The 17,897-nt window shown below is 39.5% G+C and overlaps 1 protein-coding gene across 2 annotated transcripts in view; it reads left to right on the top strand.

The window, feature by feature from the left end:
- LOC102916204 (cytochrome P450 2D20) overlaps window positions 1-17,897 on the top strand; it is a 45,251-nt gene that overhangs the window by 18,182 nt on the left and 9,172 nt on the right. The gene's annotated exons all lie outside the window — the stretch shown is intronic.

The raw sequence follows: 17,897 nt of genomic DNA, 5'->3' as shown, positions 1-17,897 counted from the left end.
CAAGTTAGCCACTGTAACCTCTGGCTGGGTTCCAGAACAGCTTGTGCCAGCTCCTGCCAGTCCTGTGGTACAATCCTGTTATATGTTGACCAAGAGTTTAACATTTGCTTTACATGTGGGGAATGCATGCCATAAGATACTATTGCCTCCTTAAACCTTCATAAATCCAACATTTCAATTGGAGCACAAATATTTTGTGTAGTCATTTGATCAGGCAACTGCTGAACTGTTACAGGATAAATTAAGGGTGACTGTGTGAAAACAGGCTTTCTTTCTGTAGCCTTATGATACAAACTTGAAATAACTTCACTGTTAATTTCTTCTGTCTGAATTTTTACAGGTTTAACAAGTTTTTTTAAAGCTGTCATCCTAGCACTTAAATTGACTAACTTTTTAAATAGTAAAATAAGGATAAGCATAGAAATACACTGCATAATTCCAACAATACTAATCTTCTCATATAGTTGTTCCATTGTCAGACTGCCTAAAATTTCAAACAAACCCCATTTTTTTTTTTTTTGGTTTTTCAAGATAGTGTTTCTCTGTGTAGTTTTGATGCCTTTCCTGGATCTCGCTCTGTAGACCAGGCTGGCTTTGAACTCACAAAGATCCACCTGCCTCTGCCTCCCGAGTGCTGGGATTAAAGGCATGCGCCACCACTGCCCTGCCCATTTTTTTTAATGTGGAAAAAATTTCTATTTAAATAGTTTCCTTTAAAATATCTGATATGTTATGACTTACCAAATCTGCGTAGAAGAGTAGAAATCCGAGGAAATTTCAAAACAGCCACCTAGTGTCCTAGGTGTGAATCCAGAGAGAGAGAGAGAGAGAGAGAGAGAGAGAGAGAGAGAGAGAGCAAGAAAGCATAGCCGGCTAAAGCTTAAATCCAGCCATGTGTTCCCTCTTGAGCCGAGTCAAGGCTTGGCTCTGGCTTCCTTAAGCTCCCACCATGTGCGTTGGCTTTACAGGCAGGGGCCCTGTTTGGCAGGGCAGGCCTGAGTTGTTTGTAGTACCGGCTTTTTTTTTTTTTTTTTTTTTTTTGGTTTTTCGAGACAGGGTTTCTCTGTGTAGCTTTGCGCCTTTCCTGGATCTCTCTTTGTCACCCAGGCTGGCCTCGAACTCACAGAGATCCGCCTGCCTCTGCCTCCCGAGTGCTGGGATTAAAGGCGTGTGCCACCACCGCCCGCTGTAGTACCGGCTTTAAGCAAGCAGCTCACGGTTAGTCTGGCCTGAGGCCAAGCAGACCTGGGCCCGGACTAGGGAGCCAACTGCTCAGACTAGGGAGCCGGTCTCCCAGCCTAGGGAGTCGACCGCCATTGTGGTAAACCGGACCTGCCGCCAAGCCAAGCGGTTTTTAATGGATTCTTGTCACGTTGGGTGCCAGATGTAGATGTAACCAACTATCTTATTAAATAAGAAACACAGAACCAATGTAAAAGAGAAAGCTGAGAGGTTGGAGCTCAGAGCTAAAAGCTTACCCTTCCTGCGGTGCTCCTACCTCCCCGAAAGAGAGCTACTTCCTGTGTGTATGTCTTTACATAGTCTTTCTGTTCTGCCTTCTCATTGGTTATAAACCCAAACACTGCCTCATCACTGCCTGTAAGTACAGCCTTCCAGGTCTTAAAGGTGTATGTCTCCAATGCTGGCTGTATCTCTGAACACACAGAGATCTACCTAGCTCTGCCTACCAAGCGCTGGGATTAAAGGCATATGCCACCATTGCCACGCTCTTGCTATGGCTGTAATAGCTCTGACCCCCAGGCAACTTTATTTATTAACATACAATTAAAATCACATTTCAGTACAAATAAAATACCACCATAAGCCCTCCTATATACAAATGATAAAAGGGCTGAGAAAGAAGTCAGAGAAACATCACCCTTTACAATAGCCACAAATAATATAAAATACCTTGGGATAACACTAACTAAACAAGTGAAGGACCTTTTTGATAAGAACTTTAAATAAATCTCTAAAGAAAGAAATTGAAGAAGATATCAGAAAATGGAAGGATCTCCCATGCTCTTGGATAGGTAGGATTAACATAGTAAAAATGGCAATCTTACCAAAAGCAATCTACAGATTCAATGCAATCCCCATCAAAATCCCAAGACAATTCTTCACAGACTTGGAAAGAAAAATAGTATGGAAAAACAAAAGACCCAGGATAGCTAAAAGAATCACCATCCCTCAAACTCTACTATAGAGCTATAGTAATAAAAACAGCTTGGTACTGGTATAAAAACCGACATATGGACCAATGGAATCAAATTGAAGACCCTGACATTAATCCATGCACATATGAACACCTGGCTTTTGACAAAGGAGCCAAAACTATACAATGGAACAAAGAAAGTATCTTCAACAAATGGTGCTAGCATAACTGGATGTCAATATGTAAAAGATTACAAATAGATCCATATCTGTCACCATGCACAAAACTCAAGTCCAAGTGGATCAAAGACCTGAACATAAATCCAGTTACACTAAACTTAATAGAAAAGAAAGTAGGAAGCACTCTTGAACGCATTGGCACCGGAGACCATTTCCTAAATATAACACCAACAGCACAGACCCTGAGCACAACAATTAATAAATGGGACCTCTCAAAATTGAGAAGCTTTTGCAGGGCAAAAGACACAGTCAATAAGACAAAAAGACAGCCAGCAGAATGGGAAAAGATCTTCACCAACCCCACATCTGACAGAGGATTGATCTCCACAGTATATAAAAACTCAAGAAACTAGAAATCAAAATACTAAACAGTCCAATTAAAAAATGGGCTAAAGAGCTAAACAGAGAATTCACAAAACAAGAATCACAAATGGCTGAAAGAAACTTACAGAAATGCTCAACATCCTTAATCATCAGAGAAATGCAAATCAAAACGACTCTGAGATACCACCTTACACCTGTTAGAATGGCTAAGATCAAAAACACCAATGACAACCAATGTTGGAGAGGATGTGGAGCAAAGGGAACACTCCTCCACTGTTGGTGGGAATGTGAGCTTGTACAATCACTGTGGAAATCAGTATGGCGGTTTCTCAGAAAATTAGGAATCGAACTATCTCAAGACCCAGCCATCCCACTCTTGGGCATATACCCAAGGAATGCTGATACATACCATAAAGATACATGCTCAGCTATGTTCATAGCAGCACTGTATGTAATAGTCAGAACCTGGAAACAACCTAGATGCCCGTCAACTGAAGAATGGATGAAAAAAAATGTGGTACATATACACAATGGAGTACTACTCAGCAGAGAAAAACAATGAAAGCATGAAATTTGCAGGCAAATGGATGGGACTAGAAAAAATCATCCTGAGTGAGGTAACCCAAACCCAGAAAGACAGTCATGGTATGTACTCACTCATGAGTGGATTCTAGATATAAAATAAAGAACAATCAGACTACAACCCACAGAACCATAACAATTGGATTGTCCACACAATCCAGAAGAGAATTTGACACTGCTGCTGCCGCTGTTGTTGTTATAACAATGGCGCACACCGCTGCTACTGTTTCTGGGATTACCATTTCATAATTGCTTACTACATAATTGCATGGAGGTCCCTAGGACGACTGTGGCTTATAATAAATTTTGGTTTTACTCAATTACTGAGCAAGCCTCAATGAAACATCTCACTATTAAGATAAGAATACATACTCTATTAAGCTGATAACAGAAAAATAAATAAATAAATTATTTTTAAACAATAAAAAATAAAGAAAAATTTGAAATATTAAACAAACAAACAAACAAACATTTTACTAAAGTTAAAAAAAGGGAGAACTAGGGACTTATCATTCCTCTCCACATTCTATTCTTTCCCTTGTTTTATATATTTTAAATTTTTTTATCGGTGGATTCTGCTGGAGTTTATTGGTGGATTCTGCTGGAGGATCCAATGCAGATAAGCACTGGAGGGCTCCTGTTGCAAATCACCCTCTGGAGTGATGGAAAGATCTTTCTGCTACCACATGGAGGATACTCCATCTAGAATTGGTGTGGCCCCAGAGTTTGGTTTGTCTTTCCTCAGGACAATGAGGTTCCTCTTTGGATTCCTGAGCACTGAACGCACCCTGTGGCTGTTGCTGAAGCCTAACATGACAGAGACCTAATGGGTCTTCATGAAAAAAATCTACCCTTCTGATGCCAATGGAGATTGAGAGCCCAACATGGACAGCTTTGGCAAGCATTAATGTAAGCCTAGGAACTGTAGCCATGAGATTGGATTCTCCAGAAGAGCTGCCAGCTAAAGTCATGCTGGGATCAAGAAAAACGGGCCTTGGCGGTTCATGTTACTGGAGTTGTATTCATGCCAGTGGATGTCCACACAATCCAGAAGAGAATTTGACATTGCTGCTGCCGCTGTTGCTGTTATAACAATGGCACACACCGCTGCTACTGTTTCTGGGATTACCATTTCATAATTGCTTACTACAGTTAGCACAGTGGAGACCCTGGCAACAAAAGTAGCTACCACAGTTAGTTAATCTTTCATTCTATTGGACACGATAAACTTAATTCAGTAGTTATATACATCTCGATTGTCTTTGAAAATTATAAATTTATAAACTCAAGTTCCAGTTGCTTTTGGGATACTATCTTACAAGGACTCCAATGCATAGTATGGCTCGTTAAGGAAGGGAATGGCTCAGTTGCCTTTAGCCTACTGGCTATGGGTGAGATAGGACCTCTGTTGGTCTTTTCTGTATCGAACACACAGATTGCAAGCCCAGTGCCACTTTGAGATCTTTGGCAGCAATTAACTATGCAGCTCACACACGACTGAGCCTATATGATAATGAGTATTCAGAGACGGGTAATGCCTGGGGGGCACTCACCAACCTAAGACAGAGCACCTGTGTGGCCTGGGCAGGCGTCTCCATGAGGGGTAAGGTGGCCTGCTGATGTCCCACACAACCCAAGTCAGAAGCTCGTTTTTTAATAAAAGGGGAACCTGCAGTGCCCTGGCCCCCTTTTTGGGTAACTGTTGCCTTGCGTGCTGACCTTGACCTTGATATCCTCCCTATGCTAATTCCCTGCCAGGTTCCCCCCTCCTGGATGCTTCAGGGAAGTTCCTTGTCTGTGTATCTTGAATAATGGGTGTTAACAGCTTAGATGCAAGATTGTAAAACATCAGTAGCGAACTTCTGCCCTCCGGGGTCCTCCCATTGTGCTGTAAGCCTGTATTTAAGACCTCCTACCCCCTTCAAGAAATGACATTCGACATTTAAAATTATATATATATTTGAGTGAATACTGTGAATGTAATCAATTAATACCACAAATGTGATTAATATCGTGAGTGTAAGTAATGAATATTATGAGTGTAATTTTAAAAATAAATTTAAAAAAAGAATGATAATCAAGTAAAAATTACGTATACAATATGTAGTCCATTTGCATTTGGTAAATTCAGAGAAAATACTCCATTATCAATCCTATCTTGGTGAGTCCAAAGTTGTAAATCTACTTTCCTTCTTAACTTGTATTACCAACCAAAATTATCTTTTTAGACCTCAAAATGTTTTTTTAGATAAACAATTTAAGCTTTTTTGTTTTTCAACCTTATAAACTTTACATCTCTTATATAAGTTTCTTTTCTAAATTTGGTAACAAGGAAAACTATAACTATCTCATTTTCTACTCCGTCAGAGACCTGAGAAGGATATAATATTACCTGAATAAATAGGAAGTGCAGAGAAAGTAACTTCCAAAACTATAGAAACAACAGAAGCAGTTGGCTGCCTGGACAGTCACCCAAGGTTCCTCTGCACCATTGAGGCATCCCTCCAGCCTACAGTCCTAGAATATCTGACAGAATTTCTTGTGAAGCAGGAATTTTGAAGGACTGCCCCACCTTGTCTTGGCAAAGTTCAGCACTCTTTCCCTTTGTGTCCTGGTTGTCTAGCATACTGTCAGCAGTTGAGTCAAGGGCAGTTTCTTGTCCAAGTGGCTAGCTTTGCCACAATGAAAGCAAATGCTATACAGAGATTCTTTGACACCCATCATCCTTTTATGAAGTAGATTGGTGGTGCTAGAAGCAGATGTGTCTCAAGATCATGAAAAATCTTGGCTTATCAAGCATCTTAAATGCCATGTTCTGTAGGTCTCTGAATCATTTGTCAATTACTTATCCAAAATTTATCTGTTTAACCTTGAAAACATACCTAACAAGACTACAAGTTTGATTGTTATAGATGACTAACTACTAACATGCATTTCTTTATTATCCTAAACAGTCTGTAATATAGCTTTCAAGGACTAAAACTTTATTTTACATTTTTAAATGAGCTCATGGGTATATACCTTAAACAAGAGTATATACAGTATAAGAAAAATAACCGTAAATGTATATCAATATACAAAACCATACCAATGTAAAATGTTTTGATATGAATAGTTGTCTTTTCATCCTATATTCCTATATCTCCACTAAATGATAACAAACATCCATAACCCACCAAATGACCAAAACCCACCCACCCCACCTCTTGGGAATGTGTGTGTTGCATTCTCTAAAATGCTTGCTTCCTGTTGTCTGTGGGCAATGGCATCCCCAAGGGAACCTGAGAAACCTGAGATAATGATCAAATTCTAAGAAAACTAATTATCACATTTGTTGTCCATTCTCTGAACTCTTGGCTAGAATAGTCTGTGAGGCTAGACCATCTCAGCTAGCAGCCTTGAAGCTGTTCTGAATGCATAATTCTGAGGAAACTGCAAAAGAGGCACTCTGAGATGCTGGAGCACCTGGGTAAACCTTCTTCATTGGTGTTTGGTCTCCTTGCTCTGAAAAGCCACAAACTTTCAAAGGTAACATACATATCTGCGTTAACACAAGTATGGACTATGTGTTATACACAAGCCAGCCAAAGATTATTTTTTGTTTTATGTTTGAGAAGGTAAAAGACATCTGTCAACCTTTTTTCAAGACAGAGTTTCTCTGTGAAGTAGTTCTGGCTGTCCTGAAACTCACTCTGTAGACCAGGCTGGCCTCAAACTCACAGAGATCCACCTGCCTTTGCCTCCTGAGTGTTAGGATTAAAGGCATGCACCATCACCACCTGGCAAAGATTTACTTTTTTTAATTTTAAAGGTTTATTTATTATGTATATAGTATTCTATCTGCTTGTATATCTGCACATGAGAAGAGGGCACCAGATCTCATTACAGATGGTTGTCAGCCACCATGTGGGTACTGGGATTTGAGTTCAGGACCTCTGGAAGAGCAGCAAGTGCTCTTAACCTCTGAACCATCTCTCTAGTCCATCTGTCAACTTTTTAAGTTTGTTTGGATTGTATAACCAAACCTCTATCCATGCCATATGAAAGGATGACATGTAATAATAAGTCATAAGGACTCTGTAACCAACAAGATTTATCGTGTCTCATCTGGTCTCACAGCTCTTCCCATGTCAAGGGATCTGCATATATGTCACTTGTCTTGTTGTTTTCCTAGGTTTATTTCTTTATCCTAGGAAAGGTTAAAGCAGCCAAGATTTTCAGGGGTCTCCTGTAATCAAATCTGGTCCCTATTAATTTTGAAGGAATCCACAATCTTTCATTTCCTGTGGAAACAGAAGCAAAACCTCACCCTCAACAGAATACATTTTCTGAATTCCGTTTTAAAGTTAAGACATCCCTTAAGTATCTAGGCAGTGTGGTGATATTTTGTGTATGATCTAGCAAAGTTTGCCTGAAGATCAGAGGGCAAAGCCAGCAGCTAGTTAGGCATTGAGCCCAGGCAATGGTGGCACAAGCATTTAATTCCAGCACTTGGGATCTTATGCCTTTGTTCCCAGTACTTGAGAGGCACACAGGCCTTTAATTCCAGCACTAGGGAAATTGAGACAGAAAATGATATAGCTGGGCAGAGAAAGTAATATAAGGTTGGAGGAGAGAGGAGCTCAATCTCTTTCAGGCTGAGGAGTTGGCAAATTAAGAGGTGGTGGCTGTGGCTCTTTTTTGCTCTTTTGTCTCTCTGATCTTGCAGCGTTCATCCCTACATCTAACTCCAGGTTTTTATTATTAAGGCCAATTAGGATTAATGCAACATCTGGCATCCAACTATTAGGGCATGAATTCTCAAAAAAGCCACTTGCCTATGGCTTTGCAGCTACTGGCTCAGGCTGGAGCTACATGTGGCCAGAGTCACTACTGTACTGGGTAGATTTTCCTTTTCTTCCCCAAGCCCTCTGAGTGAGTCTGGCTTCTTCTCTCTCAGTGGGTTGTGGCTTTCCCTGGACCCTCTCCTCGGGCTGCTGCCACACTAGGTAGCTGCCTCACTTCACCATCATCTGAATCAGTCAGCAGATTTGGTGAGTCAATTGAAATTTCTTCCAGGGAGGAATTAGTTTTAAAAAAAGTTTTTTCTCACATTAAAAATAGGAAACATTTTTACAATGGACGGAGTTAGGTCTCTGTTTGATAATATGCTAGAAGGTTTAAAAATAGAGTAATTAAATGAGAAGATAACTAATTCACATGGGATTTACATAATGTCAATTATAAATATCATTTTTTCAATCATTTTTGTTTATCCCTAAATGAGTTAGCTTATATGAGTGCCAAGTAAAAGGTTTTTGAAAAAAAATTGTTGAAACAGATCATAGAGATATTCACACCCAGACAGAGGAATTTAAAGGAGAACCAATCTCATCATTGCATTATAAGGTTATAGAGAAACAGCCTAAGGCTTTCAAACAGCCAACCTTAATTTATTCTGTAACCTTACAGGAACTGCCAAATGTACATATATCCCAGATGTGTAAGAGCTGAATGGATTCCTGTGCAAATGTTAGATTTGAGGAAATTTAAGGAAGAAATAGTCTCATGGCATGTGCTCACATTTTGTGAAGCAGATGTTAAACTCTTGGTCAACTTGTAATGAATTATCCCTCAAGGCTGGAGAGATTGGGTTACAGCAGTTTTGGAGGCTGATCCTCAATTACAATAGAGGACCCGGTGGATGGATGAGGCTAAGAGCATTGAACAACAAAGTAATTCTAGAGGTATGGAAATCTCTCAAGAACAACTTCTTGGAGAGGGAGATTATGCAAATGTAGAAAGGCAATCTCTATATGATAACTATACCCTGGCTTTATGCTGAACAGCACCCTTGAATACATGGAACAGTATTGAAGAAGTAGGGAAGAAAATTGAGTCACTTACTAATGTCATGCAGTGCCCAAAAGAAACCTTCACTGATTTCTTACAAAGATTGATTTCAGCAGTAAATAGGATAATAACAATTCAGAAGCTAGGCAAATAATAATTGAATCTCTGGCTTTTGAAAATGCTAATGCACAATGTGAAAGAGTCTTTAAGCCATTAAAGGCAAGATCATCACCCTTGTAGGAATGGATCCGAGATACAATCAATATTGAATCTCATAACCATGATGATGTTTGGATAGGAGAGGTGATTTCCAGAGGTTTAAAGAAAAATTGAAATGTTAAGTGTTTCAGTTGGGGTAAACAAGGTCACCTGAAATGGGACTGTAAACAAGGTATTCCTTGAAGACATGTTTTTGCTAAGAATAATCCCAACAGAACACCCTTCCCTTCTGGATTTTACAGAAGGTGTGACAAAGGCAGGCATTGGATTAATGAATGTAGATCAACAAGGGACAGACAAGGTAATTCCTGTCCTTGTCCCTGGGAAATACCCTGAGGGACCTCTCATGGGCCCCCATGTCAAATTCAGTTCAGTTGTTTCTTGTCATCATGGAGGAAACTCATTCCCAGAGCAATTAAAGAACCTAACACCTATTGTAAGAAACCATACTGCTCACAAGTTAATTAGGATATAAAGAGATGCAGGTTAGTAGTTAGTCACCTATTACAATCGAACTTGTAGTCATATCATGTATATTTTCAAGATTAAACAGAGATATATTTGAGATAGACAGACTGTCTTCAAACACTTCAGAGATCTGCAGAATATGGAATTAAGATATTTTAATAACATAAGTTTTCTTTTTTATGACAATGAGACATGTCTGCTCCTGGTAGCACCAATCTACTTCAGAGAAGATGATAAGCATCAAAGAAACTCCATATGGAGTTTACTTTCTTTGTGGCAAGAGTTAGCCACTGGGCAAGAAAGTGTTCTTGCCTCCACTATTGACAGTATATTGTCCAAAATGGACAAGGCAGGACACAAAACAAAGGACTGCCAGAATTTGCCAAGACAAGGTAAGACAGCCCTTCAGAAAATCCTGCTTCTTAGATAACTCTGTTAGGTATGCTAGGCTTGTATGCCGTAGATGGATGCCCCAACTTTGCAGAGGAACCTTGGGTGACTATCCAGGCAGCCAGCTGTTTCTGTCATTTCTTACAATTTTTGGAAGTTGCTTGCTTGAACTTCCTGCTTACTAGTTAATACTGTTTCCTTCTTGGGTCTCTGGAGTTGAAGACTACATAATTATAGTAATAGTTTTCCTTGCTAACAAGTTCAGAAAAGAAACTCACTAAAGCAGTGTAAAGTGTATAAATTTGAGAGACATCAAAAGATAGTTTTCAGTTGGTAATACAATAAAAAGTGGATTAGGTATAACACTTTGGACTCACCAAGATAGTATTTTCTCTGAATTTTTCAGGTGTTACTGGATGAGACATTTTTGATATAATTATTGCCTGTATATATTGTATATACTTATTGTATATAGTTTTTCTTATATTAGTTATAATCTTTTTAAATTTTAGACCAAAAGGGGAAACATGGTGATATATTTGTGTATGATCTAACAAAGCTTACCTGAAGATCAGAGGACAAAGCCAGCCACTAGTTAGCCAAAGAGGCTAGGCGGTGGTGGCACATATCTTTAATCCCCACACTTGGGATCTCATGCTTTGTTCCCAGTAATTGGGAGGCACACATGCCTTTAATCTCAGCACTAGAGAGGTTGAGACAGGAAGTGATGTGGCTGGGCATAGAAAGGAATATAGGGTAGGAGGAGACAGAGGCTCAGTGCTTTCAGATGAGGAGTTGGTGAGGTTAGAGACGGCTGTGGCTTGTTCCTTTGTCTCTCTGATCTATCAACATTTATCCCTTTATCTGACTCTGGGTTTTTATTATTAAGGTCAATTAGGATTCAAGCAACAAGGCAGGTTAAATTCAGCAGTTCCTTTTACATACTCTGTCTCTCAGCAGCTGCTGTTTTCTCATCAGTATTCAAAAAATTCAGAGTCAACAAAGCATTATCCAGGATCCAGATGCCCTGTATATTTCCCATCTTTACGTGGCTTATTCTTTTTATATTACTTTACTTTTTCTTTAAGGATTTTACATAAATATTTTAAACTATTTTTTTTCTTGTGACTGTCTATACCCATTTTTTTTTCTTTTCTTTCTTAAGCACCTAGGTACACTGTAACCTGTTTAAAGATTTTTTTTTCTTTCTGGACCTGTTTTCCTGTGCTCCTGTAGCATTCTCTGAATACAAGAGCCAAACCTTAAACTGCTAAATGGCAGTTAGGCCCAAGCCATGCCTCACTGGTAAAAGCTCCCCTGTCTCCTTGGGTCCGTGAGAGCTGAGCCTTAAGCCTGCAGGCCTGGCTAAGGGATGTTTTACTGGGAACTGCCTATAAGTGAGAGCTGCATTGAGCCATCCCAGCTCAAGGAAGTTGGTACCCACACTGTGGCCGGCATTTCTACTTCGCTTGCTGTTTCTACTCAGTGTGCTGTCTGCTCAGATGCTCTTCTGCACAGCAGTGCATTTGAAAGGAGCCATACCAGGTTTCTTCTATTTTTTCTACTTTCTCAGACCTTATAGGGAAATTAAGGCCCCACACTAGGGGCCATTAAGTTGGAATTTTCCTTAGGTTTCCAACATGCTCCCAAATAAAGACATGAAGACTTATTATTAGCTATGAGTTCTAGGCCTTAGCTTAGGCTGTTTGTTCAACTTGCTCTTTTAACTTAATTTAATCTGTTTCTATTAATCTACATTTTGCCTTGACATTTCTTTTTGTCTTTCTTTCATTCTGTATGTCCTACTTTTCTGCTTCCTCTGTGTGGGCCAGCTGGCCCATGGTGTTTGTCTATGTCTCCTTTTCTTTTTTCCTCTAGCATAAATTCTTCCTCCTACTTACTCTCTGCCGGGAATTTTGCCTATACATTCTTCCTCACTATTGACCATTCAACTTTTCATTAGACCAATCATGTGCCTTAGGTAGGCAAGGTAAAACAGCAACACATCTTTACATAATTAAACAAATGCAACACATCTTCACAGAGTTAAACAAATATTCCACATCATAAACAAATGCAATACATCTCTACATAGTTTAACAAATGTAACACATCTTTACATAGTAAAATATTCTGCAACAGCCAGAATTGCACAACATCTTGACTTATTTTATATATATATATATATTTGACTCCTAGGACTTCCTTTTAGCCCCAACACCATCACCACCAGAACAAAACCATATGCAATGTGATTGTGTCTGTCATTCATGCCCATCACTTTGAGTACAAACTCCTTTGATTTGGCCAGATGCTGAATGTTGCAAGATATTGATCACTATGTGAACCACAAGATTACACTATTCCCTAGAAAAACCTGTTCCAGTTGTAGTGGGTAGGCCCTAGCAAACATTTTTAATCCAAGTGCTTTCTGCTTGAGTATTGTAAACAGAATTAAATAAAGTCAACCATAGATCAAGAGGCAGAGCAAGTAATCAGCTGACTTGAAGTAAACATAGGGTTATTAGTAAAAACCACAGAGAATAAAGGGGTGTCAGGAGGATGGATACAGGAAGTAGAAAGGAGGATTATGAAGTTTGGAGACATCATTGTTTGAGACAGCAGTGGAGGACAGAGTTTTTTCTGGGATGTTGGGTGAGGAGGAAGTTCAGCTGGGTGCTTTCTTTGCCTCTCTGAGCTAGCAGACTTTCACCCCAGCATTTGGCGCCTGAGTCTTTATTGATGAAATGAAATGATTGAGATTCTGTTGAAAACAACTGAAAATGTTAAGAGAACATTTGAGAGGAAGTACTGGCTTCCTTGCTGAGGTAGGAGGCTCAGGACAGCCTGCAGAGCCACATCTATGCTGTCCATCCTCCCAGAGGAAGCTGTGTGCCAAGGCCATGGGAGAGGCCTTCTGGGAGTCCACTGCAGGAGGAAAGGCCTGGAGCTTGGCAAACCTCTGACAACAGGACAGGAGGGAGAGAACCTGTGTCCTCTGTCTACATGACCCAGTTCCATGGGGGCTCCTCAGCTATTGGTTCACAGTTCATGTGTTTCCGCTAGTTTGGCTATTTGTCCCTATGCTTTTTCCAATCATGGTCTCAATATTTCTTGCTCATATAATCTCTCTCTCGCCAATTGGACTCCTGGAGCTCCACCAGAGCTTGGCTGTGGATCTCTGCATCTGCTTTCATCAGTCACTGAATGAGAATTCTATCATAACAGTTAGGGTGTTTGGCCATCCGATCACCAGAGTAGGTCAGCTCGGGTTTTTCTTTTGACCGTTGCCAGTAGTCTATTGTGGAGATATGTGTATGAATTTTTGGGGACCTCTCTAGCACTCTGCTTCTTCCTATTCAAATGGGTCTTCATTTATCATGGTGCCTGTACAGTCACCCAAGTTTCCTCTGCAGTGTTGGGGCATTCATCTTTGGCCTACAGGTCTAGAATATCTGACAGACTTATCTGTGAAGCAAGATATTCTCTGAAGGGCTGTCATACCTTGTCTTGGCAAAGTTTGGCAGTCCTTTGTTTTGTGTCCTGCCTTTTCCATTTTGGACAGCATAGTGTCTGCAATCAAGGCAAAGACACCTTTTATCCCAGTGGCCACCTTTTACACAAAGAAAGTAAATTCCATATGAAGTTTCTTCAGTGCCCGTTATCTTCTCTGAAGTAGATTGGTGCTGCCAGGAGCAGACAAGTCTCATTGTCATAAAAAATAAAAAAGAATCTGTGTTATTAAAACATTTTAATGCCATATTCTGCAGATCTCTGAAGTGGCTGAACACTATCTAAAATATTTATCTGTTTGACCTTGAAAACATACCTAACATGACTGCGAGTTTGATTGTAATAGGTGATTAACTACTAACCTGAATTTCTGTATTATCCTAGTTTGTAATAATAACTTTCAGGTCTAGCAATTTGTATTAAAATGTTAAATGAGCTGCATAGGTATAATACCTTGAACATGAGTAGAAATATATGTATAGTATATTCTAACAAAATTAATCTAAAATTTGTATTAATATTCAAAATTTGTATACAAAAAATTCAATCCAATGTAAAATATTTAAAACTAGTAGTTGCTTTTTAAAAGTAGATGCAATAATCTACCTTTTTATCTTATCATATCCATATTCTCTCTTTTTTCTTCTCAGAGTAGATTCAAAAATCTACCCTTAAATCAGGTCATTTCGGTATTTTTTTCAGAGTAGATTCAATAATCTACCTTTTTTTAAAGTGTACAATGATTTTTATTTGCTGACAAAATCCAATTTTAGTTGTTTTTTAAGTCTACAAAAGTCTACTAGTTAGTCCTCAGACTCTGAACCATCTTCATCTTGACTAATCTGGAAATAACGAAGTTCATAAGTCTCCTTGTCAGATGCAACCACACGAAGCCAATCTCGGAGATTATTCTTTTTAAGGTATTTCTTGGTAAGATATTTCAAATACCTTTTAGAGAATTGTTTCTCAGAAACAACTGTGATTTTATTCTTCAATCGTTCAATGTGGACAACATTCCCAAGATTTCCAGATTTTCCATTGACTTTAACCTTCTCCCCTAGAAACTGTTCCTGTTTTCAAACAGAAAAAATGCAAAACTAGGGAAGAAAACCCTAGACAGTCACTAGGGAAGGTACCAAAATTTCCAGAATCAAAAATTCCATCTTCTACTGGATGAGTAAGGTCCAAATGAAACCTCTAGGTTGACTTCTTAGGCTTCTTGTCTTTCTGCGGTGCCATGTTGTTCTGTGGCCGTGGGAAAAGCCAATAATCTACCTTTTTTAACTTATCATATCTATAACCTTTTTTCTCTTTTTTTCGTCAAACAAGAACCCTGAATCTATTCTCCTTTGTTTAGCTTTTTTCCTGACATATATCAATAACAACTTGTAATCAACTACCATAAAATGACAAATATTCATAACTCATTGAACGGCCAAAAACCACCAACCCCACCTCTTGGGAATGTGAGTGTCATGTTCTTAAATTTACTTCCTGCTGTCTGGGGGTGACAGCATATTTAGGATATACTGAAAAGAAAAATTTGGGTTAATTGTCAAGTCCTGGGAGAGGTAGCTGTATCATTTGTTGTCTGGTCTCTACATAATGGGAAAGTGCATGGCTTGTCTCAAGTCCTGCCTGCATAGTCTGTGATGCTGAATCATCACAGCTAGCCATCTCAAAATTGTCCTGAGCAGTTTGTAGTTCAAATGATGATGATTGTCAGCTTAGTGGCATTATCATAGTCCATGTGGAGTAATCCTTGTGGGGCCACATCATCTTTTGGGAGATTTCAGAGATAGCATTAGGTCACACTATTCCTTTTCTTGGTAATTGTTCTTGGTAGTTCTCCCTTCTTCTTTGGATACCTACTTGTCATAAAAATCTTTAAATTCTTCATATTGGCTGTTTTTATTTTCCTGAAAAAAAAAATGAAACCTTTCCCCAACCCTAACTTTGGGGAATTTCCAAATCTAATTTTTCTCAATTTTGATTTATGATTTCTCCTGATTTATTTCTCTCTCCTATAGCTCTTCTATCATCCAAAGCAGTATGTTTTTTTATATTAGGCATTAGGTTCTTTAATTGCTCTGGGAAAGAATTTCCTCCATGATGACAGGGAACGACAGAACCAAATTTGACATAGGGGCCTGTGAGAGGTTCCTCAGGGCATTTCCTGGGGGGCAAAGACAAGGGATTACCTTGTCTGTACCTTGTTGATCAACTTTCATTAGGCTAATGCATGCCTTTGCCACACCTTCTGCATAATCCTGAAGGGAGGCAAGTATTGTTGGGATTATTCCTTGAAAAAAATATTGTTTCTGGGAATGCCCTGTTTACATTCCCTTTCTAGGTGACCTTGTTGACCACAATTGAAGCATTTGGCATTACTATTTTTCTACAAACCTCTGGAAATCACCTCTCCTATCCAAGCATCATCATGATCATGAGATTCAATATTGATTGTATCTCAGATCCATTCCTACATGGATGATGATCTTGCTTTTAATGGCCTAGTTACACTTCTGCATTATGCATTGGCATTTTAGAAAACCAGAGATTCAATTATTATTTGTCTAGCTTCTGAATTTGTTATCATTCTATTTACTGCTGAAGTCAATTTTTTTGTAAGAAATGAGTGGAGGATTCTTTTGGGCCCTGTATGACTTTAATAAAGGACTCAATTTTCTATTCTACTTCTTCAATTCTGTCCCAGGCATTCAATGCTGCTCTTTGGCATAAAGCCAGGGTGTGGTCTCATATAGTTATTGCCTTTCTACATTAGTATAATCTCCATCTCCAAGAAGTTGGTGTGGGGAGATTTCCATACCTCTAGCACTGCTTTGTTGTTCAATGTTCTTAGCCTCATCCTTCCACCAGGTCCTCCATTGTAATTGGGGGCTATCCTCAAAACTGCTGTAACCAAGTCTCTCTAGTCTTGAGGGATAATTCATTACAAGTTGATCAAGAGTTTAATATCTACTTCACAAAAGGGGAGTGCATGCCATATGAGACTATCGCTTCCTTGAATCTCCTCAAATCTAACATTTGCACAGGAGTCCATTCAGCTTTTACATAGTTTTGGGGATATGTATCATTTGGTAGTTCCTGTAAGGTTACTGGATGAATTAAGTTTGGCTCTGTGAAAACCTTAGTTGTTTCATTGTAACCTTATAATACAATTCTGAGATGGGTTCTCCTTTAAATTCCTGTATCTGGGTCTAAATATCTCTATGATCTGTTTTAATATGTTTTTCTAAGACTTGTATCTTGGCACCGATATCAACCAACTTGGAACTCATAAACCAACTGTTTTAGGGATAAAATAAAAATGATCAAACCAATAATATTTATGACTGACATTGTGTAAATCCCAACTAAGTTAATTATCCTCTCATTCAATTGTTTTATTTTGAAAACATCTAGCATATTATCAAACAGAGACCAAACCCCTTCCATTGCAAAAATGTTTCCCATTTTTTAATGTGAGGGAAAAAACCTCTTTTTACGAATCCTCCCTTCAATAAATGCCAATTGACTCACCAAATCTGCTGACAATGATGATTCAGAAGATGATGAAGTTAGGCAGTTACCTAGTGTGGCAGCAGCCAGAGGAGGGGGTCCAAGGAAAGCTACAACCCGCTGGGAGAGGAAAGAAGGGAAAGAGACAGCTGTGTGCATGTGGGGATGTGCAAAAGTGGCTAAATCCTGGGGGTTTGGAGCACAAGAGCCTGGGGAGTTTGCTACAGATAGGCTGCAGCAGAAACTAAACCAGCAGGGTGGAGACTCTGCCATGTGTAGCTCCAGCCTGTGCTGGTGGCTGCAAAGTGACAGGCAAGCAATTTTTTTTTTTTTGTGAATTTTTGGTCCAAAAGTTGGGCACCAGGGTTCCTGTACTGTGTAGCATTTCCTTTCAGGCCAGGATGGAGTTAGAGGAAGTTGTTGACTGTTCACTAATCCAGGGTGCCACCTTACCATAACTCTGCTGGTCAGTGCCAAGAGGAATAGACAGAAGCAAGGAATGAGCCAGGGGGTGTGGGCTTCAAGCCAGCAACAATCATGGAGTCCCCCACAGGCCGTGGTGACATAGAAGTGGACAGAGAAATGGGAGGCAGGGACAGCAGAGAGGAGACCCCGTGTCTGGTCCTTGCTGTGGTTCTGCCTGGCGGGGCCTC

Source organism: Peromyscus maniculatus, chromosome 20 (assembly GCF_049852395.1).
Source record: "Peromyscus maniculatus bairdii isolate BWxNUB_F1_BW_parent chromosome 20, HU_Pman_BW_mat_3.1, whole genome shotgun sequence".
In the NCBI taxonomy this organism is placed as follows: domain Eukaryota; kingdom Metazoa; phylum Chordata; class Mammalia; order Rodentia; family Cricetidae; genus Peromyscus; species Peromyscus maniculatus.
The sequence above is the reverse complement of the archived record's forward strand: the minus strand, read 5'-3'. Positions and strand labels throughout refer to the sequence as shown.